The 25,568-nt window shown below is 38.6% G+C and overlaps 1 long non-coding RNA gene across 1 annotated transcript; it reads right to left on the bottom strand.

The window, feature by feature from the left end:
* Positions 1 to 338: 338 nt before the first annotated feature.
* LOC111888201 (uncharacterized) lies at positions 339 to 2,865 on the bottom strand. The gene is made up of 4 exons (XR_002849111.2): positions 2,572 to 2,865; positions 1,637 to 1,747; positions 1,100 to 1,553; positions 339 to 575 (listed from the first exon to the last, which is right to left on the bottom strand). It is a non-coding gene; the product is annotated as an uncharacterized LOC111888201 (long non-coding RNA).
* Between the last annotated feature and the right edge of the window lie 22,703 nt (positions 2,866 to 25,568).

Below are 25,568 nucleotides of genomic sequence, written 5' to 3'. Positions count from 1 at the left end.
CAGATTACCTACCAACATCTTTTCCTACGGAATACCTACAGATTTTATTGGATTTTATTTCCTACAGAATACCTACTGAATATTTATTTCCTACAAATTTTCTATGAATTATTTACCAATTTTTATTGATATATTAAATTTATAATTCCTACAAAATATTTATTTCCTACAATTTAGTCAAAAATCTATTGCTATTAAATTTATAATTTAAAAAATATCCAAATTTTCTGCTAAAAAAACCAAATAAATAATTAAAATAATAGTCAAATACCATTACATTCATTACCATTAAAATAGTCACTAACATACCATTCATACATTAAAATACTCAAAATACCATTACAATAGTTAAGAACTAGTCAATAACATAACATTAATTTAGTGTTCTAAAACAAAAACTAAGAACTACTTGGTGGATTACCGGACGGATTGATTTGTTTCATAAAGGCCACCAATTGTCGTTGCACTTGCAATTCCATTTCATTTCGCATTTGTTGCATTTGCAAATTCATTTCACTTTGCTTTTCATCCATGGCTTGTTGCATGTTTGACATTTGTTGCCGCACCTCGTTTACCTAAATATAGCAAGACAAACACATGCAGTTAGTAAATGTAATTCAACTTTAAACCGTGATAGCAATGTACTTTACTTTTAATTCAATATAAAAACACACTATTCATAATAACAATGTACATTGTTTTTAATATCCATAATAATAACTTTTAATATGCATAATAATAACATACTATATTTTTATCCATTATACCATTGTACTTTACATTTCCAATCCATAATATCAATGTACTTAAATTATTATCAATAACAACAATTTACTTTACCAAATATCAATAATAGCAACATACTATAATTTTCACCCATTATAGCATTATGTTTTACCTAATTTAATAATAGCAACACAGTATCATTTTCAACCATAATAGCAATGCACTTTACCTAATATTAATAATGACAACATATTTCAAATTTCACCCGTAACGACAATGTACCTTACCAATATGAACATATTTTTTTCAGCCATATTAGGTACCTCTTTACTTGATTTTTTTGCTCTATAATATATTATGTAAATAATAGTACCTCCTGTTGTGACTTTGCAAAGTCAACGGAAGCTGAAGTTGACTCATAAGAATATGCACCCGTCATCAGAAAGTGAAGATCCAAGTATCCTGCCCCATAGATAGGACCTTTTTGTTTCCCGCCTTTCCTAAGCAATTGTGTTTGGGTCCACAATTCAGGATCATTCACATTATGTTGAGTTGGATCATCACCATATTTTTGAGATAGGGATTTGTTATATGATTCCTAGAATATACCAAAAGAAAGCTTTTTTTATTGTACTAAAAAGTAAAAACTATTATTAGTAAAATATAAAAAGATAAAGACAACTTATGATCGCCACCCTAGATGTCTCATTCACAAAATCCACTGGCGCCTCTTTATCTCCCCCAAAATATATTTTCTTTGATTCGGCGGTAAGATGTGTCTTATAATAAAGATCAATGAATGAGGGGTCTTCACCTGTCAACTGTTTCTATATAAACAATACAACATAACTGATGTAATTAGTGTTGAAAGAAAAATGTATCACTAAAATCTATAATTATGATTACTTACCAATTTAAGACGGTGCTCCTCAAATCCAATGCTAGCACCTGTATGTCTGGCTGCCCCCCCCAGAATCAGTGTTACGGTTAAGACGATGCTCCTCAAATCCAATGTCATTATCTAAAAGTAGAAAACAAAAATATTATGTTGACTACCACACTTTTTAAATAAACGAGTCATGTCTCCTGCAACTCCTAATCATACTAAATTTGGGGGTAGAATTGTCGAAATTTTGATATACAAGGTAAAAAAAGGATCTCAAGAAACTATGACTTTGGAAGTAGGTTGCTATAACAGACTTTTGAAACATGTTTCATTTGTTGTTTCAGATGTCCAAAGTGAACCATGGTTTGGATCACAGTATAAAGAGGAAAGTATTCCTCCATCCATGTTGGAATCATGGAAGAATCCTCCAAAAATAGATGTTGCATTACATGTACCTACAAAGAACGAATTCATTCCAAAAGACTTCTCCATTCGTTCAAACGGTGTAATGTGTTATTCTGGAGATGCATCTCCTCCGGAATGCATAATTGATGAGCCATTGATGAAGTTCTGGTACAAGCTCGATAAGCCATCTAATGGAATTCTCCATCTCACCACCAGTAGTAAGGCCGATTTTTTATCCAAACATAAACGTGGAGACCAAACAGGTGTTTGATGGAACTCCTCCTCCTACTTTACTGGATGATTCTAAGCAACAAGCGAGTCTTGAGAAATCTAATATATTGTGGGGGTTCAAAATGGTTCAAATCATGGCCAAAAGGTTGACAATCACAAGACGTACGTTTAATATATTAATAAGGGGAAGAAGAAACCGAAATCACAGAAATCGACAAGTTACAAGTATGGAAAGCACAATTGAAATCACAGAAACCGAAATTGATTCTCCATGGGCATAATTTGTGAAATGTGAGCAAATTGAAATCGACATACATACATACCTAGGGCGTCGTTGATGGTGGTGTGGGGCAACGACGGTGGTAGTACAGTGCAGCGACAATTGTGGTGCGACGGAGCGTCGACGTTGGTGTGCGATAATGACAGTCGGAGGCAGGGACAGTGGCGGTATGAGGAGGTCGGTGGTTATGTGCGACAACGACAACAATAGCAACAAGCGGAGGTCAGGATCGGTGGGTCGGTGGAAGTGTGCAGGAACAGGGGTGGGGAATCGCAAGTGTAAGGCTAGGTTTTTGTTTCAGAACCGATCTATGCGATGAGATGAGGAAGGAATTATAAAATTGGTTTCTTTTTCATTTTGTCAAAATTTTCATATATCGGGCCTTTTTTTAATTACAAAAGGTTAAATCATATTTAACTAGAAAATATATTTAAAAATTTTATTATAATAATTAATATAAAATTCAATTTTATATAATATTTCTTTGATATATTTAACTAGCAATATATTTAAAAATTTTATTATGTGTTAAAAAATGAAACCAAAAAAAAAAACAATTTTGGATGGTTAAATAATATAAATTTAAAAATATCATAGTTAATATATCAGTTTTATATAAGGTTTTTTTTTATATATTCAACTAGCAATTATATTTTTAATGTTATTATGTGTTAAAAAAATGAAACTAAAAAAACATTTTTGGATGGTAAAATCAAATAAATTTCAAAATATAATAGTTTCTATAAATCAGTTGTATATAAGTTTACTTTGATATATTTAACTAGCAATTATATTTTTAATTTTATTATGTGTAAAAAAATGAAACGAAAAAAAAAAACATTTTTGGATGGTTAAATCAAATAAATTTCAAAATACCATGGTTAATATAATATCCAGTTTTATATAAGGTGTCTTTGATATATTTAACTAGAAATTATATTTTTAATTTTATTATATGTTAAAAAATGTAACGAAATGTAGCACCTGGTTCCTGGTACGTATTCCTTGTAATTAATATTTCTTAAGTTATGCATTTTTGCCTTGGACTCGGCGAGTTGAAGGACCAACTCACCGAGTAGAAGCGAGATGAGACGCGGGGTCTAAGCTTTGGACTCGGCGAGTAGGCCCTGTTTGGGCGAAAACCCTAACCCGGGTGTTTACACCTTATTTAAACACTCTAACTCGGCCTCCCTTGTCCCTAACACTTCCAGAAGAGCTGTAGAGTGAAACCCTAGCCCTTTTTTGTCCTTGTGAGTGATTTTGGCCTTGTGAAGGAAATTTGAAGCTTAAGAGAAGCAGAAGGTGGTGGAAGAGTGCAAGGAGGGGAAGTAGATCCGACATCTACCCTGCAAGAGGCTTCCATTCAGGTAGCAAAGTTCCTACCTTGATCACTAGTTCATTAGATCCCCTTTTTGTCCCAAATTAGTGGTTTTCAAGCGCTAAGACCTCAAACTCCATGTGTTTATGCTCTATGTTCTGAAAGGACTTCAGATTTGGACCTTATGGGCATCTTAGAAGTATAAAGTCTTTGTGGTTGGAGTTATTGAGGTCCCTATTGAGTGTATGACCTCTTAAAGAGCTTGGATTTGCCTTCTTGAGCTTATAGGGCCATGAATGCACGTAAAGTTTGCAACTTTACGTGATAAGCATGCCCTAGGAGCATAGATCTATGGTTTGGAAGCGTTGCATGTCTTAGTTTTGGTGTGTATGGGAAATGGGTCGAAAGGACTCAGCGAGTACCAAAGTGGAACTCGGCGAGTTCTATGAAGATGGCCTTAGACTCGGCGAGTTGGATGAACAACTCGGCGAGTCCTATAAAGATTGCCTGGAACTCGACGAGTTGTTCTTCAAACTCGGCGAGTCATATGAACTGTTACAGAATAAGAGGGGTTTAAGTGTTGAAGGTCCAACCCTTCGTATCTGCACGCAGAGTTAGCAATCTAACGTGTAGCAATAGTCCCAGAAACCCAAATCCTCATAAAGGATGCTCTGGTGAGGATTTGGAAGCGAGTAAGAGATCTGCTCGTCGGGACTCGGCGAGTCGGATCGCAAATCAATTCAATCGTCCCAAGTAGTCAGTTAAGGGTGACTCGGTGAGTGAGAAGAGGGACTTGACGAGTAGGACCGGGTTAGTAGGAGAAGGACTCGGCGAGTCTGTGCCATGACTCGGCGAGTCCAGTCAACTGGAAGTTGACTTTGACCAAGGAGTTGACCTTGGACCAGGGGTGGGTCAGTCATTTGACCTAAGGGTATTTATGAGTGGCTAACCTATGTTTATGGATTTATAGTCGGAGGATTACCGGTGCAGCAGCCAGACGTCTAGCAGTCAGACTTTCGGTAGCTACTTTTCGAGGTGAGTTTCCTCCCAGTAGCAACGGGTCTAAGGCACCAAGTCCGGCCCGTATAGATGATATGTTAGTGTCGGGGTGTGGGCAGAGCCCGTATCTCATAGTTGAGTTTGATTATGATATATGCTAGTATGATAGAATTGTTTATACTCGTTGTCTGTGTGATACTTATATGTTATGGTTTAGTAGTTGAGTGTGGGCGAGGCCCGTATCTCTCTGATAGTGGAGTGTGGGCGAGGCCCGTATCTCTCAGATTGCGGAGTGTGGGCGAGGCCCGTATCTCTCAGATTGCAGAGTGTGGGCGAGGCTCGTATCTCTCAGATAGCGGAGTGTGGGCGAGGCCCGTATCTCCCAGCTGGCGGAGTGTGGGTGAGGCCCATATCTCCATGAGTGTGGGCGAGGCCCGTATCTCTTAGCTGTTTATTGTTTGTTTGCATGGTATAAGGTATTATGGGGGAACTCACTAAGCTTCATGCTTAAAGTTTATAGTTTTGGTTTCAGGTACCTCTTCAGCGAAGGGGAAAGAGCTGGCACAGTAGTGACATATCATACACACATCTTGTTTTCCGTACTATGAGATTATTCTGGGATTTATACTCTGACACTATGGTTGATTTCATGATTTGGTTTTCAGACACGTAATATGTTTTAAGAAATGATATGATCGAATGTTGCTTATTTTCAACGTTTCGCAAAGTGTTTAATTAAAAATGAAATTTTTGGACTTGAAAAATTGGGTCGTTACAAGTTGGTATCAGAGCCTTGGTTTGAGGGATTCAGACACACCTTCATGGGTGTCTAAACTCAAATCAAGGGATTAAGGAATTTCGAAAAAGAAAAAAGTTTTCTAAAGGATTAAGTAAAGATTTTTAAGAAAGAACGAAGTGTGTGATGTGCGCGACCGGCCAAGCTCAAGTAAGTATTCCCCAAAGTACCCATAAAAGTTTATGTAATGTTTAACAGTTTCAGTAGAACAACATGCAAGAATAAGACTAAGGATCTAGGAGTGATGCCTTATGTGCTTCAGCTTATGAGAATCGCATGCTAGTTTTGGGTAGACAGTGGTAGGATAACCTAATTAGGTTATGCCTGGTAGTATGAGCTTAGCATTATGTGCTAATTCAGCTTCTCATGTTGAGGATAGATTTGCTTGAGTAGTTTTTCCTCCGTCCGAATGTTGCTTGCTTCGTGCTACGTGGGACTCTGCGTGATGGAAGTTAGTCATTAGGTGAATATGTCACATTACATGTGATCAGGGTTGAATAATCTTAGAGTACTGGATTTGGCCCTATTGCGCAACTCTTGTTTAAGTCTAACCGTTGTAGAGACGAGTATGTTACTCGAAGGATTATCTAGGCCTTATCACATGTGATGGTATTCAGGTAAAGGCTAACTGACATTACAAGGAGGCCTTCAGCGGTTGAGGACCGGGTAGGGTGGAGTCAGAGATTTCCCTAGGGCAAGCCTAGGATGAGTATAGCAGTGATTAGTAGTAGTAAAAGGGATATGGTGGAGTCGAGGCAGTCCTTGAAGAAGGTTCGGATAGATGTGGAAGGTAGTATGGGCTCGTACTATTGAAAGCAGAGGATCCGTACTCGAACTAAGGAAGGCCGAGACAAGACAGGGGAACTTGAAATAGACGTGATCCCTTTAGAGGTATCAGTATCACTAATGGTTGCCTGTGTGTATTGCAGAATGGTGGTACTACACCAGAGGCCAGCTGGTGGCAGTTCTGGAGAGGGATCGGGTTCGGGATCAGGTTCCGAGCCATTAGATGAGAGGCTACGCGATTTCATCGTGTCAGAGATCACCAGAGGCATCCTTGAGTCGACCCCCATCATTTTCGGGTCGATCAAGGAAGGGATAGTTGAGCTGATGGAGGACTGCCTCAGGGCGTTCAGGAGTGACATGGCATCTGGCCAGTCAGGATCTCGCACACTGTCCTTTAAGGACTTCAGGGGCAGTGGTGCGCCGGATTTCCATGGGGCGAAGGACCCCATTGTTTCCAGACGATGGATTGCGGACATTGAGTCCGCACAGCTGACTAGCTTCTGTCCCTAGGGGTCGAATGTGAGATACGCAGCAGGGTGTTTGAGAAACAGAGCTAGAGATTGGTGGGAGTTCGTCGGTGACTCGTTGGGAGCCTCGGCTGTTGAGGCTATGACCTGGTCGGACTTTGTGACCAGGTTCAGGGCAGATTTTGCGCCGGTTGTCGAGCTTCAGCAGCTGGCCAGGGAGTTCTTAGACATGAGACAGACTACGGAGACTGTGGCGGAGATCACCGCCAAGTTCCGGGAGAGGGCATTTTTGGTGCCCCAGTATGCGGGAGATGAGGATATGAGGAGGACCCGCTATCATGACATGCTACGCGCTGACATCCGAGAGCATGTTAGTTTTTCAGCTTGCCCTACCCTGGAGTCCATGATTGCTAGGGCAAGGGAGAGGGAGATTGATTTGGAGCATATCCGGAAGAGGAAGGCAGAGGCGGGGCAAGTGGCTGGGGCTTCGGGGAAGAAGCCCAAGGGATCAGATGGTAAGACGAAGGGCCAGGGAGGACCGGGCCGCTGTGGGAAATGCGGCAGGTCACACGAGGGAGCCTGTAGATTGGGATCGTCGGGTTGCTACAAGTATGGCAAGACGGGACACTTTAGCAGGGATTGTATTGCCCCTGCCTCGATTGTTCATACATCTGAGTTGTTATGTTTCCACTGCAACCAAAGGGGCCACAAGAGGGCCAATTACCCCCCAATTGACAGCAGCATCAGCGCCAGTGAAGGCGCCAGCTCCAGCGACTCTGAGGATCACAGATGGCCGCCAGGGCAAGTCGGAGGCTCCAGTGGTGAGGAGTCGGGCCTTTCAGCTGACTACAGAGGAGGCACGTGCCACGCCCGATGTGGTGACGGGTATGATTTCTTATTTATGTTTTATGTTATGTTGCTGTAATTTTGATATGCTATATGTATGTGCTCTGTTTAGGATCGTTCCATGTGAACGGTATCCCAGTTCAGGTGTTGTTTGATTCGAGGGCTACCCAATCATTTGTTTCTCTTGCGCTTAGCAAGAAGTTTCCTGAGTCTTCAGGCATGTTGGATTTCCCTTTAGAGGTAGAGATTGCCGATGATCGGTCGGTGCGAGCATCAGCAATGTTCAGGGATTGTGTTCTAAGGTTGTTTGAGGAGCGCTACTTGGTGGATTTGGTTTCCATTCCGTTGCGTGGGAACAAGGTGATTATAGGCATGGATTGGTTGAGCCCTAATGGGGCGGTGATAGATTACGCACAACAGCTGGTACGGATCAGGACCCCAAGTGGGGGAGAGTTGGTGATCCACGGTGAGAGGCCACGACATGGACCCACAGTATGTTCAGCAGCGAGAGCTAGGCGCTACCTTCAGCAGGGTTGCGCGGGATATGTCGCGTATGTTATGGATACCCGGGAGGCGGGTAACGCGATGGTGAGCGAGGTTCCGGTGGTACGAGGCTATGCTGATGTGTTTCCAGAGGAGCTTCCTGGAATACCTCCGGAACGACAGGTAGACTTCAGGATCGACCTAGTCCCAGGTGCGGCTCCGATAACCAAGGCACCGTACCGGTTGGCTCCTCCCGAGATGCAGGAGTTGTTTACACAACTGCAGGTGCTGTTAGACAAGGGATTCATTAGACCGAGCAGTTCACCTTGGGGAGCCCCAATTCTGTTTATGAAGAAGAAGGGCGGGTCGTATCAGATGTGTATAGATTATCGGGAGTTGAACAAGGTAACGGTGAAGAACCGTTACCCACTCTCGAGGATTGATGATCTCTTTGACTAGTTACAAGGAGCATCTTGGTTCTCCAAGATCGATTTGCGTTTGGGTTATCATCAGATGAGGGTCAGAGAGGAGGATGTGCAGAAGACCGTCTTTCGAACACGCTATGGCCATTATGAGTTCGTGGTGATGCCGTTTGGGCTCACCAATGCTCTTGCCGCGTTCATAGACCTCATGAACCGCGTGTGCAGACCGATGCTGGACCGGTCTGTGATAGTTTTCATTGATGACATCTTGGTTTATTCCAAGACGCAGGAGGAGCACAAGGAGCATCTGAGAGATGTTTTGGAGACCCTGAGGAGGGAGAGCTTGTACGCCAAGTTCTCCAAGTGCAAGTTTTGGTTACGCGATGTGTAATTCCTTGGGCACCTTGTCAACCAAAACGATATACTGGTTGACCCGCCCAAGATAGAGGCCGTGATGAGATGGGAGGTTCCGAAGTCTCCATCTGAGATTTGGAGTTTCCTGGGTTTAGAGGGCTACTATCGGAGATTCATTCAGGACTTCTCCAAGATAGTCGTACCCCTGACACGGTTGACTAAGAAAGTCGTGGTCTTTCGATGGGGGCCTGAGCAGCAGGCAGCGTTCGAGGTCCTGAGACAGAGATTGTGCGAGGCGCCAATCTTAGTCCTGCCAGAGGGTGTAGAGGATTTTGTGGTATATTGTGACGCGTCCATTTCGGGGTTGGGCGCGGTACTGATGCAGAAAGGGCATGTCATTGTCTATGCTTCGAGGAAGCTGAAGCCTCACGAGGCGAACTACCCGACACACGATTTAGAGTTGGGGGCGGTGGTCTTCGCCCTCAAGATTTGGCAACATTACCTCTATGGGGTTCGGTGTACCATTTACACGGACCACAAGAGTTTGAGGTACCTCATGGATTAGCCGAATTTGAACATGAGGCAGCGTCGGTGGCTTGATGTGGTGAAGGATTATGATTGTGAGATCCTTTACCTCCCAGGGAAGGCCAATGTGGTGGCCGATGCGCTTAGCCGCTAGGCGGCGCCGATCAGGGATATTTTCATGCGGATGACAGTGGTGACTCCGCTTTTGGAGTGGATTCGGGAGGCCCAGCAGGAGGCCCTAAAGGAGGAACATCGGAAGAGTGAGCGCATAGTGGGTCAGGTTTCCTCCCTCGACAATGACAACAGGGGATTATTGACATTACACCGCAGGGTGTGGGTGCCATACCTCGGAGGCGTGCGCCAGATCTTGATGGAGGAGACGCACAAATCCTAATTTTCCATTCATCCTGGGGCGACGAAGATGTATATGGATCTTCTTCTGGACTATTGGTGGCCCTGCATGAATCGGGATGTGGCTTGGTACGTCGAGCGGTGCTTGACCTGCAGGAAGGTTAAGGCCGAGCATCAGAGACCGCACGACAAGATGCAGCCGTTGGATATCCCATTGTGGAAATGGGAAGATATTACGATGGATTTTATCACAAAGCTTCCCAGGACCGCGCGAGGAGTGGATTATATATGGGTCATCGTAGATCGATTGACCAAGAGCGCCCATTTTATTCCGATTCAGGAGAGCATCTCGGCCGAGAAGTTGGCCGACATCTATATCAGGGAGATAGTGGCGCGGCACGGGGTGCCAGTATCAGTGATTTCAGACAGAGATATGCATTTTACTTCCAGGTTTTGGAAGAAGTTTCATGATGAGTTGGGCACTCGTCTGCATTTTAGCACCGCCTTTCACCCGCAGATGGATGGTCAAAGTGAGCGGACCATCCAAACTCTTGAGGATATGTTGCGGGCATGCGTGCTAGATTTCGGTGGTAGTTGGGATACCTATCTTCCTTTAGTTGAGTTCTCATACAACAACAGCTACCACGCGAGTATTGACCGTCCTCCCTTCGAGATGTTGTACGGACGGAGATGCAGGACCCCGATATGTTGGGGTGAAGTTGGCCAGAGGGTCATGGGGAGCACCAAAGTGGTGCTCAAGACGACCGAGAAGATTCAGCAAGTTCGGAGCAGGCTTCAGACTGCACAGAGTCGGCAGAAAAGTTATGCTGACAAGCACCGTTCAGACTTGGAATTCCTAGCCGGGGATATGGTTCTTCTGAAGGTGTCGCCATGGAAAGGCGTCATCCGATTCAGAAAGCCAGGCAAGTTGGGCCCAAGGTACATCAGGCCATTCGGGGTTGTAGCCCGGGTGGGCAAGGTGGCATATAAGTTGGATCTGCCAGCCGAACTCAGCCAAATCCACAGCACTTTCCATGTCTCTCAGTTGCGGAAGTGTCTGGTGGACGACTCATCAGTAGTACGCTTGGAGGACATTCAGGTTGATGGCAGCCTGAATTACATCAAGTGGCCTGTAGCGATCCTCGACCGGAAGTCGAAGGATTTAAGGAACAAGAGGGTGGAACTCGTGAAGGTACAATGTCAGCACCGGAAGGGATCGGAGTGGACTTGGGAGCCGGTGGAAAAGGTGATGGAGCACTACCCCGAGCTGTTTCAGGATCGAGTAGCAGACTTCGAGGACGAAGTCTAAAATAAGTGGGGGAGATTTGTAGCACCTGGTTCCTGGCACGTATTCCTTGTAATTAATATTTCTTAAATTATGCATTTTTGCCTTGGGCTCGGCGAGTTGAAGGACCAACTCGCCGAGTAGAAGCGGGATGAGACGCGGGGTCTAAGCTTTGGACTCGGCGAGTAGGCCCTGTTTGGGAAAAAACCCTAACTCGGGTGTTTACACCCTATTTAAACACTCTAACTTGGCCTCCCTTGTCCCTAACACTTCCAGAAGAGCTGTAGAGAGAAACCCTAGCCCCTTTTTGTCCTTGTGATTGATTTTGGCCTTGTGAAGGAAGTTTGAAGCTTAAGAGAAGAAGAAGGTGGTGGAAGGGTGCAAGGAGGGGAAGTAGATCCGACATCTACCCTGCAAGAGGCTTCCATTCAGGTAGTAAAGTTCCTACCTTGATCACTAGTTCATTAGATCCCCTTTTTGTCCCAAATTAGTGGTTTTCAAGCGCTAAGACCTCAAACTCCATGTGTTTGTGCTCTATGTTCTGAAAGGACTTCAGATTTGGACCTTATGGGCATCTTAGAAGTATAAAGTCTCTGTGGTTGGAGATATTGAGGTCCCTATTGAGTGTATGACCTCTTAAAGAGCTTGGATTTGCCTTCTTGAGCTTATAGGGCCATGAATGCACGTAAAGTTTGCAACTTTACATGATAAGCATGCCCTAGGAGCATAGATCTATGGTTTGGAAGCGTTGCATGTCTCAGTTTTGGTCTGTATGGGAAATGGGTCGAAGGGACTCGGCGAGTCCCAAAGTGGAACTCGGCGAGTTCTATGAAGATAGCCTTAGACTCGGCGAGTTGGATGAACAACTCGGCGAGTCCTATGAATATTGCCTGGAACTCGACGAGCTGTTTTTCAAACTCGGCGAGTCATATGAACTGTTACAGAATAAGAGGGGTTTAAGTGTTGAAATATGCACGCGGAATTAGCAATCTAACGTGTAGCAATAGTCCCAGAAACCCAAATCCTCATAAAGGATGCTCTGGTGAGGATTTGGAAGCGAGTAAGAGATCTACTCGTCGGGACTCGGCGAGTTGTTCTTGGACTCGGCGAGTCGGATCGCAAATCGGTTCAATCGTCCCAAGTAATGAGTTAAGGGTGACTCGGTGAATGAGAAGAGGGACTTGACGAGTAGAACCGGGTTAGTAGGAGAAGGAATCGGCGAGTTTGTGCCATGACTCGGCGAGTCTAGTCAACTGGAAGTTAACTTTGACCAAGGAGTTGACCTTGGACCAGGGGTGGGTCAGTCATTTGACCTAAGGGTATTTATGAGTGGCTAACCTATGTTTATGGATTTATAGCCGGAGGATTACCGGTGCAGAAGCCATACGTCTAGCAGTCAGACTTTCGGTAGCTACTTTTCGAGGTGAGTTTCCTCCCAGTAGCAACGGGTCTAAGGCACCAAGTCCGGCCCGTATAGACGATATGTTAGTGTCGGGGTTTAGGCAGAGCCCGTATCTCATAGTTGAGTTTGATTATGATATATGCTAGTATGATAAAAATTTTATACTCGTTGTCTGTGTGATACTTGTATGTTAGGGTTTAGTAGTTGAGTGTGGGCGAGGCCTGTATCTCTCAGATTGCGGAGTGTGGGCGAGGCTCGTATCTCTCAGATAGCGGAGTGTGGGCGAGGCCCGTATCTCCTAGCTGTTTATTGTATGTTTGCATGGTATGAGGTATTATGGGGGAACTCACTAAGTTTCGTGCTTACAGTTTATAGTTTTGGTTTCAGGTACCTCTTCAGCGAAGGGGAAAGAGTTGGCACGGTAGCGGCATATCATACACACATCTCGTTTTCCGTACTATGAGATTATTCTGGGATTTGTACTCTGACACTATGGTTGATTTCATGATTTGGTTTTCAGACACGTAATATGTTTTAAGAAATGATATGATCGAATGTTTTTTATTTTCAACGTTTCGGAAAAGTGTTTAATTAAAAATGAAATTTTTGGACTTGAAAAATTGGATCGTTACACGAAAAACAAAAAACATTTTTGGATGGTTAAATCAAATAAATTTAAAAATATCGTAGTTAATATATCAGTTTTATATAAGGTTTTTTGATATATTTATCTAGCAATTATATTTTTAATTTTATTATGTGTTAAAAAAATGAAACGAAAGAAAAAACATTTTACGATAGTTAAATCAAATAAATTTCAAAATATCATGGTTAATATAAAATTCAGTTTTATATAACGTTTCTTTGATATATTTAACTGGCAGTTATATTTTTAATTTTATTATGTGTTAAAAAATGAAATGAAAAAAAAAACATTTTTGGATGGTTAAATCAAATAAATTTCAAAATATCATGGTTAATATAAAATTCAATTTTATATAAGGTTTCTTTGATATATTTAACTAGCAGTTATATTTTAAATTTTATTATGTGTTAAAAAAATGAAATTAAAAAAAAAAAACATTTTTGGATGGTTAAATCAAATAAATTTCAAAATATCATGGTTAATATAAAATTCAGTTTTATATAAAAATGAAACTAAAAAAAACATTTGACACTCAAATAATAGAAAATACAAAAACTACTGTAGGTAATACCTACAGATTGCCTACAGATAAAAGAAATTTGTAGGTAATCCGTAGGTATTTACCTACAGATTACCTACGGTTTTTTTTTTTCTATTTTCAAAGGTCAAATATCGTTTTTTTCGTTTCATTTTTTCACAACTTAATTATATTTTGATTGCTTTGTTTTAACCAATTTATACATAACATAAACTTATAAACAAACATATGCATCATTAGAAACCATTACTATATACATAATAAAAAAAAAAAGCTATATATGTTTGTCATTAAGCCACAATTAACATCATTAAACAAATACATAATATACTAAACATAATACATACATATGGTGTGTATGTAAATGTGTGTACTTATTTTTATTTGTGTTTAGAAAATAACATTAATTTAAAAAAAAAAAAAAAAAAAAAAAAAAGCTTCTAAATGAGTAATGGGTTCTAATGGTGCATACGTTTGTATGTAAGTTTATGTTATGTATAACTCGGTCAAAATAAAGAAATCAAAGTATAATTAAGTTGTGAAAAAAATAAAACGGCATTTGATTCTTGAAAAATAGAAAAAAAAAATCCGTAGGTAATCTGTAGCAAAATATCTACGGATTACCTACAGATAAAGGTAATCGGTAGGTAATCCGTTACCTACATATTACCTACGGTCTTTTTTTATTTTTCAAATGTCAAATGTTGTTTTTTTTTTTTTTCGTTTCAGTTTTTTCACCACTTTAATATACTTTGATGGCTTTGTTTTAACCAAGTTATATATAACATAAACTCATATATAAACGTATGCATTATTAGAATCCATTACTATATACATAATAAATAAAAAGTTATCTATGTTTGTTCTTAAGGTACAATTAACATCATTAAACAAATATATGATATACTAAATATTATTATTTTTAATTGTTTGTGTTTTATATATGTAAAAACAAAACGATCAAAAAAATAGATGTAAGATTCAAATAATGAAACATAATAATAATAATAATAATAATAATAATATAAATTTATTCGGTAGCTATTCTGTAGTCATTCTCTTCCGTCGATAGTTCTTAGCTAATCTGTAGCGAATTACCTACGGAATATCTACAGATTTAGTTCTGTCGCTATTCCGTAGCAATTTTGTAGCTAATTACTAACGGAATACCTACGGATTTTCGTCTGTAACTATTCTGTAGTTATTCCGTAGGTTATTTCCTACGGAAATTTTTCGTAACTATTTTCCTGTAGCAAAAGCTTTGTTTTCTAGTAGTGTTCATGAGCTACAACAAGAACTTCACGTGGAATCAAATTTAAGTTGCAGACCTTCAAAATCAGCTATGAGAGAATAATCTATTAATCTTCAGCTCCTTGTAGAGCAACCCCTTGTAACTTTCAATAATCCTCATCATCTCAATCAACTCCACGTACCTCAAATGGGCGGTGGAAGCAGGGCCGGTCCAGACGGTGGGCAACCCGAGCGACCGCCCAGGGCCCATGACTCAACGGGGCCCAAAACTTCTGGATTATATATATATATATATATATATATATATATATATATATATATATATATATATATATATATATATATATATATATATATATATAAACCAATTATTACCAAAATGAATTTTAGGGCCTAAATTTGGTTCAAACTCAAACTAGCTCAAAAGATAAACAATTTGACTTGCTTGTTATTGCTAATTGAACGTGATTATAATGGAGAATAAATGATTTTTTTTTAATCTTTATTATATTTGTCTTTAAGAGGTCTTTTTTTCTTTTCGCCCCGGGCCCATGGACCGGCCCTGGGTGGAAGCTAATGGTGAAACATTATAACCCTAAAGATCGAAAAACGAATAATTAAAACTAAAATAAAAAAAGATGCTGACTTAAATTAAGTACAATAACCAACACGTCCTTTCCAAAAATAAAAAATTGCTAAATTAATACAACGATTGTCTTGGATCTTAACATTCTTTATGGACCATATTTGACTTCAATTAATTAATTTCATCTAAGGGATGGCTTTTAAACAGAAACAAAGACAATGACTTTTTTAAATAAGATAATAGTCAAACCTCAAAGTTTTATTATCATTTGCCATCTGTTGTAACATAGCAATATATGTTTTTTTTTTAACTATATTTAGTAATATTAATAAATAAATATCTTACGGAATTCTATTGATCTATTAATTCTATATTAATTTTTTTAGGGTAGACAAGGAACGCAGGTTCAAAATTAATTAGGGCCAAAAACAAAACATAAATGACCAAAAATGTGTGGTTTATCATCCTTGGAATGTTTCCTTTTTAAAGTCTATCATTACTAATTATTTTGCGAATGAATTTCGTAAAAAACTACGTTTTGTGAAAGTGATATTTAATTTTTTTTGGAACACTCAACAAATATTAAAACAAAAGAAAAGAAAAAGACACAAGCGAGAAGTTCGGGACAAATTATAAAAAAAAAAAAAAAAAAAAAAAAAAAAAAAAAAAAAAAAAAATCTAAAATATGAAAGGTGTTCCAAGCATGTCCATTAATAGAATTACAATTAAACCTATTTTTAATCTAATTAGAAGTATTTAAGCTAACCGTAATCATGATCATCAGCCTTTCTTTTATGAAAATCAAAGCATTACTCGCCTTCCAAATTATCCAAAGAGTACTCTTATAAACTAACGACAATAGAAATTTCTTCATCTTTTTACTCTTAGCAACAACTTCGAGAAACTCCATCAAGTATTCACACAAGTTTGGTAGCGTAACTACAAGAGAAGACCATCTCGCCAACCAATTCTATATGACCAAGGCAAAATAAGAGCAAGAGAAGAAAACATGATCAACGCAATCCTCAGCTTCCTGGCAAAAGGGAGAAGGAGAAGTAGACATAACAATCTCATGTTTTGTGAAGATTCACCAGAGTTAGAATCATGTTTTGAATTAACCTCGAAACGAAACTATTGACATTTAACGGGACCCCATTTACCCATTTGAAAATTTCCATGTTCCAACCACCCTTTTAAAAAGATCATCAAACTGAATACCCTTCTTCTCCAACTCACCTTCATTTTGTGATATATTCAACTAAAGACCTTTAAGCGACTTCTTAGAGACTGGTTTACCATCAATGAGCTTTATATATGGATGTACTTTATACAAGTGAACCAAAAAGAATCGTACATTTTTTTCAATCTCTACCACCTTTTTGCTAAGAGGGTCAAGTTTGCTGAGTCAGGACTATCAAAACCAAGGCTTCCCATGTCTTTTGGTTTAGTGACATCTCAAGCCAACCAATTGATATTTCTTTTGTCCTTTCGACCTCCCCATAAAAAATCTCGTTCTAATACTTTCAAGCACGTTAATGACTTTTTTGGGAGCACTAAAAGAGAAAAATATAATGTGGGGTTATTGAGGACGAATTAATCGAAGTTAGATGACCCCCAAACTGGAGACACTTTGCTTTTTTACTTTGATAATTTATCACAAAACCTGTTAATAATATGGCTCCAATGCTTTGAGAGATTCATATTCACTCCTACTAGGAGTCCAAGATAAGTGAACAATAAGGAAGCGGGCTCACACTTCAATATGCTAGCAATTCTATCCACCGCTTGATCATTAACATTAACACTAAACACTTTGTTTTTGTGCAAGTTCATTTTAAGACCATAATTAAGAAAGAAACATCGAAGCAATCTATTAAGATTAGTTATATTGATTTCTGACCATTTCCCTATAAATATGACGTCATCGACATACATGAGATGTGAAATAGTGATACCATTACAAGGGAGAGAAATACCAAGAAAGTAGTGAAGTTCATGTAATGTCTCTATGGAAACATGAAGACTTTCCATGACAATAATGAAGAGGAAAGGTGAAAGCATGTTACCTTGTCTAAACCCCCCTCTCTATGTGGTCGACTAGATTCAAGATAACCCACGATCCATTTTCTCTTACAAAATGCCATTTAATCAACAATAGAATCTAAAAACTCCTAACTCAAATAGTCAAAAGCCTTGACAAAATTTGTGACAACTGTCAATTTCCAGTCAAGTCAAAGTCAACTGAAGTCAACAAGTCAAACCGTTCGACTCAATTTGTCCGTGGGTACTAGAGTTTACGTTATGTAATTTCTAAACTACTCGCTATTCTAATGAGAGATCATAAATCGAAAAGTGCGTACATCTAGATCTCCTTAACCTAAAACTGTGGTACGTGGTGAGCCAAATCGATAAAACAATGTTGCATACTCATCGGGAGTGTGTAAGATCCTTAAACAAGGCTTAACAGGGTTTACGGACCTTGCATTGCGAAGCCGAACACTCAAAAAGGTCACAAATGAAACCTCTCTCAATCGTTTTCACTCTATTTTGAAATCTCTCCAAGAATGTAAAATCTCTCCCAAATCTCTCTCAAAAGTTCCCGCAACTTTCTGAAGTCATTCGGGTCATTCCGACCCTTAACTGGGTCAAAAACTGCTTAAAACGGGGCAAGAACGGACAAAAAGGGCTTAAGGACCCGAAACCCTCTTAATAGGGCCGAAGCCTCTTAGGACCCGAAAGTCCTCTTAAGGACCGAAACCAAGAGGACCGAACCCGAAGGGGTGCTCTCGGGCTCGAACCTCGCTCAAAGAACCGAACCCGAAGGGTCCTCTCGCGACCGAACCTCGCACACACCCGAACCCGAAGTTACTGTTCACTTCGGTCTAATTCGCTTCTGACGCCTTCAGACCGAGCAAGCCTTCGCTTCTTGCTGCTTTCGCTTCCTTCGCTTCGCGCCTAGCATCAGGAGGACCGAACCTCGGCCTAGGACCGAGAGGCCTCGCTGGAAGTCCATTTCTTTCCGGTTTTCGATTAGTTTTGCGTTTTAGGCCCGTCTTTAATTATTTTAACGCGGGATTTTCACCCAAAACTTTATTTTAACATATAAGACCCCTTAATTATTAATTAATCACGTTTTTAAGGATAAAACTGTAACGCCTGTGTTTCCGGGCTTGCCACTTTTAGCAATGTAATAGTCTAGGTTAACCTTTGTAACCCGTTTTGAAATAATAAGATTGTATTATTTAAGTATTGTGTGTTTTGTGCTTAATTGCTTAATTATGTGGTTTGATTTAATTAAGAGTAAAAATAAGCGTCAAAATTTAAATGTAAAATTAACTTAATATCTTTGAATAATGTTGTAGTAGTTGAAACGAGGTTTCCGAATATATATAGAACGCCCAAATCTGACTTCGTATGAGGAAGTTATGATTTATCGAAGTTTCGGCTTAGCGGTATGCAGCCTGAAATACTCGATTTGAGATCGAGGGGTTTTTAGCCGAAGCAATATAAACGAGGATCGAAGGTCTCGTTGTTGGTATCGAAGCGATAAAAAGTTAGGCGAGAACGGACGTCAAACGAAGAAGTTATGAATTTATAACGAAGTTTTTCTGTCGCGGCATATTAAAAATAAATAATAAAAATAAAGTCAAAGTTAGTCGACGAAGTCTAAACGAAAGTTGTAGAGCGTAGTCTCACCTTTCCGTGGATATAAAGAACGTCGAAAACGGAGTTCGTATGAAGAAGATATGAATTTTCGAAGTTTATTAATTATTTTGTATTTATTTTTAATCTTTAATTCCGGCATTATCCGAAGGGGAGTCAGCAGTCCGATCCGAGGTACGCCCCGCGTACTCCGAAGAGTGTCAACACTTCGGATGACGCATGCAGTGACGACTTCGGAGACCTGTACGCCCCGCGTACAGGCGTACGCCCCGCGTACTCCGAGGCTCCAGCCTCCTATAAATAGGATGCGAGGGCAGCCGACCCAATTGCCAATTTTCTCTCTTCTCTCTCTCCCATTTTGCATCGTTTTGCGTGCCAGAAATATCCCAAAGCCCCGGTATTATTCCCGATCCCCGAGGCAAGTCCCGAGATCCCGAAGATCCCGAGAAGTGCGGTCCCCGAGCCGAAGCTCTGCCCGCGAGAAGTTCGATTTTTGTAGAGATCTTCCAGATCTGCTGAGGATTACTACTTCTGCAAGCCGTAGTGCTGTCCGATCATCTTCTGATTAAGTGAGTGTGTAGTTACTTTCTTCTAACGCATAATTATGAAGTATTTTATACGGAATACGTATTATGTGTATAATTTTGTGGTTATGTGTGTGAATGTGTATTCACTTTCTTCTAACTCATAGATATGATTTATTCTCTATGAGATATGTGTTATGTGCGTGTGTGCCCCATCTGTTATGTGAAATATGTGTTGATTAAAGCATGCTATACAGGTTTTTAAACTATGTATACAAATCGTATAATTTTTATCTACTAATATGTTGGGTAGAACATGGGTAGATAGTTGGTGTGTAATAAACAGATGAGAGGCATCGTTGTTGTTTGATTTAGTCATCTAGCGGAGTTTAGATGACGACCACATACTTTTCTAGATAGTCTTGTGGAAACATTAGCAGGTTCGCCACCTGTAGGTGTTAATGAACTTGGGTGTTCATTCGTTGTACTCCATCCCCCTCATGGTTGCCTTATTTGACTTATATTGCTGAGGTACCCCTGAAGCATGTGTTGTCGCCCCGATGAAATATTCTTAGACTAGGTCCCTTATGTTAGTTGTCTTGGGGACATAAAGTGAGAATAACGGGAATGGGTAATTGGGTTATTGTTGGTTGGTGAAAATTAAATATGATTATTTATTGTGGGTTGAAAACTCTATATGCTCACCAGGCTCCCAAGCCTGACCCACTCAGTTTTATTTGTATTACAGGAAGTGACGCAAGGGCATGAGATGGATGAACCATCAGTTGTTTTGATTACAAGTCTGTATATGTATATATTTGTTGAATGACTTGTAAAGTTATCGTTTACGCTTATTGGTCTGTATCGGAACATGACACCCCGAGTTTTGATTATAATGAAAATACATTTCTTTTATGAAATGCTTTGGTAAACATTGTTTTATCATGTTTTGTTTTTGGAAACAAATTCCGCAACTCTTTCAAATCAAAAGGATTTACTCTAAAAATATTTTAAAAGCATAAATGAAAAATCGGTCTTTTCTGGCCGAGATTTTGGGGATGTCACAAAAACCTTATCCAAGAAGAGTGGGTGAAGTACAAGAGGTGGAGTGTTGACTTCCCTTTATTCTATGACACAAGCAACCACTCCCATACCCACTCCATGTCACTATTCACCATCAGCCCATACCTAGTCGTTTCATGATACTTTTCCCACCATTTTTCAGCCACACACTTGGTCAAGGGTAAGAAAACCCTCCTCTCTCCTCACACTTCATTCATTCTCTCATTTTTTCCACCAAGAATCACACTCCAAACTCTCTCATCTTTCTCTCTCAAAATTCGAGAACTTCAAGGCATACTCCAAGACTTTTCTCCTTCATTTAATCTTTGAATCTTCAAGTGATTCTTCAAGTGTTCTTGAGTTGGACACTTCTCTTCTTCAACACTCATCTACTAAAACTACTCAAGGTGAGTTCATACCCCTACATTTTCATGTTTTCTCAGGTTTTTAGGGGGGGGGGGGATACAAGTTAAAACACCAAGAACATAACTAAAATTTTATAATAGCTTTCATCAGAAAAGTTGGACTCCATTCACGGACTATTTTTGACAACTTAAACATTTTTGTTTGAAAAACTGTTTTAGGTGTAAGTAGTTCCAGTTCTTAGCTTTAAAATGACTACTTGCACATCTCCATACGATTTTTCTATAATTTATGGTAATTTTTACAAAATTGCCTATCATTTCAAACACCAATCCGGACCAGTCTGTGATTATGGACTATTTCACCCAATTTGGAGGTCATTAAAAAGTATGAGTAAACTAGACACATTTTGGGAACTCTCAGAATTTACAAATTTAGTTTTCGACTTTGTGTGATTTTTCTATGACTTTTCTAAAACAGCACATGAAGGTTAAATTTAGTTAACAACATATAAATTTCATAACACTTTGTATTATGTTGAGCAAAGTGTATAACAATAAGTTCTAAATATTGAATGTGTTTCCTTGTTAGTTTATCATCATAAATGAAACTTAGTCATTCATGATAAGATTATTCATTCATTTAGAACACGTATATTAAGCTATAATAAGCATAGTTTATGGATTCATAACACAAATGCGTTTTCATAAAAGAGTTCTTATACATTACAAACGTTTTGGGATAAAACATAATAGGTATGGTTTATGTTTCCATTAACACAACAAACACATTTCGGAAGGTTTTATTCCCACAGAAAAAGGTTTTACACTCATGCACACCACACGTAAACTTGTTAACCTAAATTGTGAGACAATCTCTTCCGTACGTCCGAGTGCGGAATCTAAATTCCTGGTAGTTATAATCAGAGTCTCCTGGAGGGAGAACGTGATAGTTGTGTATAGATCTATATTGGGTTTGACAAACCCACACCAGAGCTGCTTGCAACAGCTAGACCGGCAGGTCTGAGGTGACACGTGTCATTTCAGTTTCGCGACGCCTGAGAAAAATCGTGGCAGGTTTATTCAGTCATTAGTATGATTATAGCGACTCACATAGGGATTTAACAACATAAAGTTTACTGGGATTTTCATAAATCAAAAGAGGTTTTATGTCGATTTAAAATCACTTTTTATATCAATAATTACAGATATTATGGTATATTTTCAGTCTTGGTATTTAAGACTACACATCATTCATTTCGGGATTCTTCTCAAATCGGAAAAGGGTTTTACGCCAATTTAAAACCACATTTATATCCTTATGTATGACAAATACTTGTTCATTTTCGGACTTGGCATTTAGGACCACATAACTTTTATAAGGAAATATTGGATTTTTCTTGGTAACATACATCTCTTTACAAAGATCGATTTTCAAACTCTTACTGTCAAAAGCTTATGAACTCACCAACCTTTGTGTTGACACTTTTCAAAACTACTTGTATTCTCAGGAATTCAGTGAAAACAGGAAATCAACAACGTTTTGAGGATGGGACGATAAATCATCAAACAGTTCATTTTGTATCATAATGTAATTGATTCGAATCATGTAACATATACTTTGGTGTAACTTTTTCAATTATATTTATGATGGTTGTATTTACTTTGAGCACTATTATACTCGTTGTTGTGATACTTTACATGAAGTCCTCCACCCCCAGACGTTTCCGCCATCCTTGGTTTGGGGGTGTGACAAAATCCACTTTAAAAACCAATGTCTTTTTCTTCATCTTTATGGCCCATAAATAAATTTCATTGACTAATAAAGTCTATCCAAGATACTTCACCTTTCAACATAGGTTGTTTGCTCGTGGCTAATGACTTTATTAAAGACCTTTTTAGGACGATTTGCAAGAACTTTGGAACGAACTTTGTAAAGACAGCCTACAAGGTTAACGAGTCTATAATCTTTAAAAAGAGAGGGTTGTAGGATTTCGAGATTAAGGAAATAAAAGAGGAGTTACAACCTCTTACCAATATACCGGATTTCTTTAATATTTTGGGTAGGACCTTTACTGTGATATGTTATAGGAGCATTAACAGGATCAAGATAAGACGGTATGGGAGGTATACATGGGAACGACGTTTGAGATTTGTATTAGTTAGTAAATTCATACTATAACCAACTTTTTTCCTCTTCACTAGATCCTTCACCGTCTTCACAAAAATATAGTAGTACCCTATAATTAAATAAATTAGTTTCCTGAACAATAGTAAACTCCATCCTTTTATTTGTTTCATCACATGTACCTTCATCGTCATCTTGAATACAATCAACAACATTTTATAGGAAATCATTTTATATAGTTTTTTCATGACTATTATATATAGTGTTTTATGGAACTAAGTGACTAATTGATAGGCACACTACATTGTTGTTGTCTTTTCCACTAGAACGATTTCCGCTGGATCCCCTACCACCATACCCTTTCCTACTTTTTAGGTTTCTCCAGTGTTTGACCTTGCCCAACATTTAACCTATTCATCATATAAGTTCTCGAATATCACCAACCAAAACTAAATACAGATACAAAACATTGTTAGTATCACAAGTTACACATTTCAAATGTCTCATATCATTATCATCAATTACATCTATAACATACCCACACTCCAGATGTTAGAAAGACAACTTAATATTACCACTGTGTTGCCCGTCTTCGCTTTAACCAATTCTATCAAGCCCTAATGGTTAATATATGCCAAAAGATATACACCAAAAAAATGTAATAAATGCCCCAACACGTGTTTTTTTTCTTCATCTAATGTTTTCCATGACCCTCCCGCACAAAATATAACCAAAAAAATTAATTAATATATGCTGAAATATGATTTTCTATCAAACAAACTATTTTACCGTTTTATATAACAGAATAAAGAGACTCATTATGACTATAGTATAAACTCTGAACTCATTAATTTTTACTGATTTCGTAGTATAGAAGCCTAGTTCACAGTACGTTACTACGAATTGACATATTATACTACGAATTTGTCTTCATTAAGTGGGCTCACAGAAGGCCTTCTATGGACTCACGCATGTACTTCAAACTAAATGCTCGAAAACGAATATTTATTATCCTAAAATGGATACTAGTTTGCTAATGTCTCTCTACATACTAGTTATTATTTTTTTTTAAACCAACTTTTTTTTTATCATTTTTTGCACTAAATATGTAATTTGGGTATATTTGGAAATTTGATGGTGGTTCTTAAAAACCCCTTTTATGGGTTTATGGGTTTATATTACATTGTTTTAGAACTTGGGACTAGTTTCTAAAAATATACTAATAACTCCTATTAATCTATTTTATTATAGACCACATACTTTTGTTTATTTTGAACTTCTTCTCTTGGTGGTTTTATGTAATAGATAGTACAAAGTGTATTTTAAATTAAAACTTTAAAAGCATGAATACATAATGTTAGTTTTTCGACAATTTAGAAGCCAATATTTATAACTAAATTGGTTATAATTTAACTAAATATCAATAAAAAATCATTGATTATTGCCAAATAATATTTGACCTAAGCATTTTCCATTTTCTTGTATATAATAAAAAGCAAATGATTTATGAAATAATATAGTTTTGACTTTTAGACTTTAGTCATAGTACTATCGTATCTTGACAAATTTTGCTTTATGTATAGAAAATATTAGAAAAGTTGTCAGTATAATTTATAGAAAAGCTCCATATGCACTTTTCTTTTACATAAATGGTTCATGTGTTTAAGTAGTATACTCTTGAGTAACTGCAAATTTGGTCCCCGTGGTTAGCAAAAATAATATGGATGAAGTCCAAAAAGTTTCAAACTTGCACCATTAGTCCAAAATCACAAACTTTCTGCGTGTTTGGTCCCTAAACAATTTGAAATGACTCTTTTACCCTTTTCATTTGTTTTTTATATTTTCTTTATTAATTTCAGTATTTAAATATTTAGAAATAATAAAAAAAATAAAATCCTACCCCACCCACCCAATCACTCTACCGGTAACCCTCTACCCCTCACACACACATACACACACACTTCTATAACTCGATCATTCATCTTCTTTCATCATCAAACCCACCCACCAAATTCTTTCTAATCGATTCAAAACTCTCACTACTTCCTGCAATCTCTAAATTCTAAAGATGATGGCGATGATTTCGTAGAAGACCCAGATCCGCAAGACCTCGAATATGTCTCCCAAATCAAAAGAGTTAGAATTGTTTACCCAAAATTCCCCAAATCCATCTCCTATTCTTCATCTCTCCATCATAAACCCATTATTACCATTATCAAAAATCAATTATCATCATCCTCTTCCCC

This window comes from Lactuca sativa, chromosome 9 (assembly GCF_002870075.4).
Source record: "Lactuca sativa cultivar Salinas chromosome 9, Lsat_Salinas_v11, whole genome shotgun sequence".
Classification (NCBI taxonomy): Eukaryota; Viridiplantae; Streptophyta; class Magnoliopsida; order Asterales; family Asteraceae; genus Lactuca; species Lactuca sativa.
The sequence above is the reverse complement of the archived record's forward strand: the minus strand, read 5'-3'. Positions and strand labels throughout refer to the sequence as shown.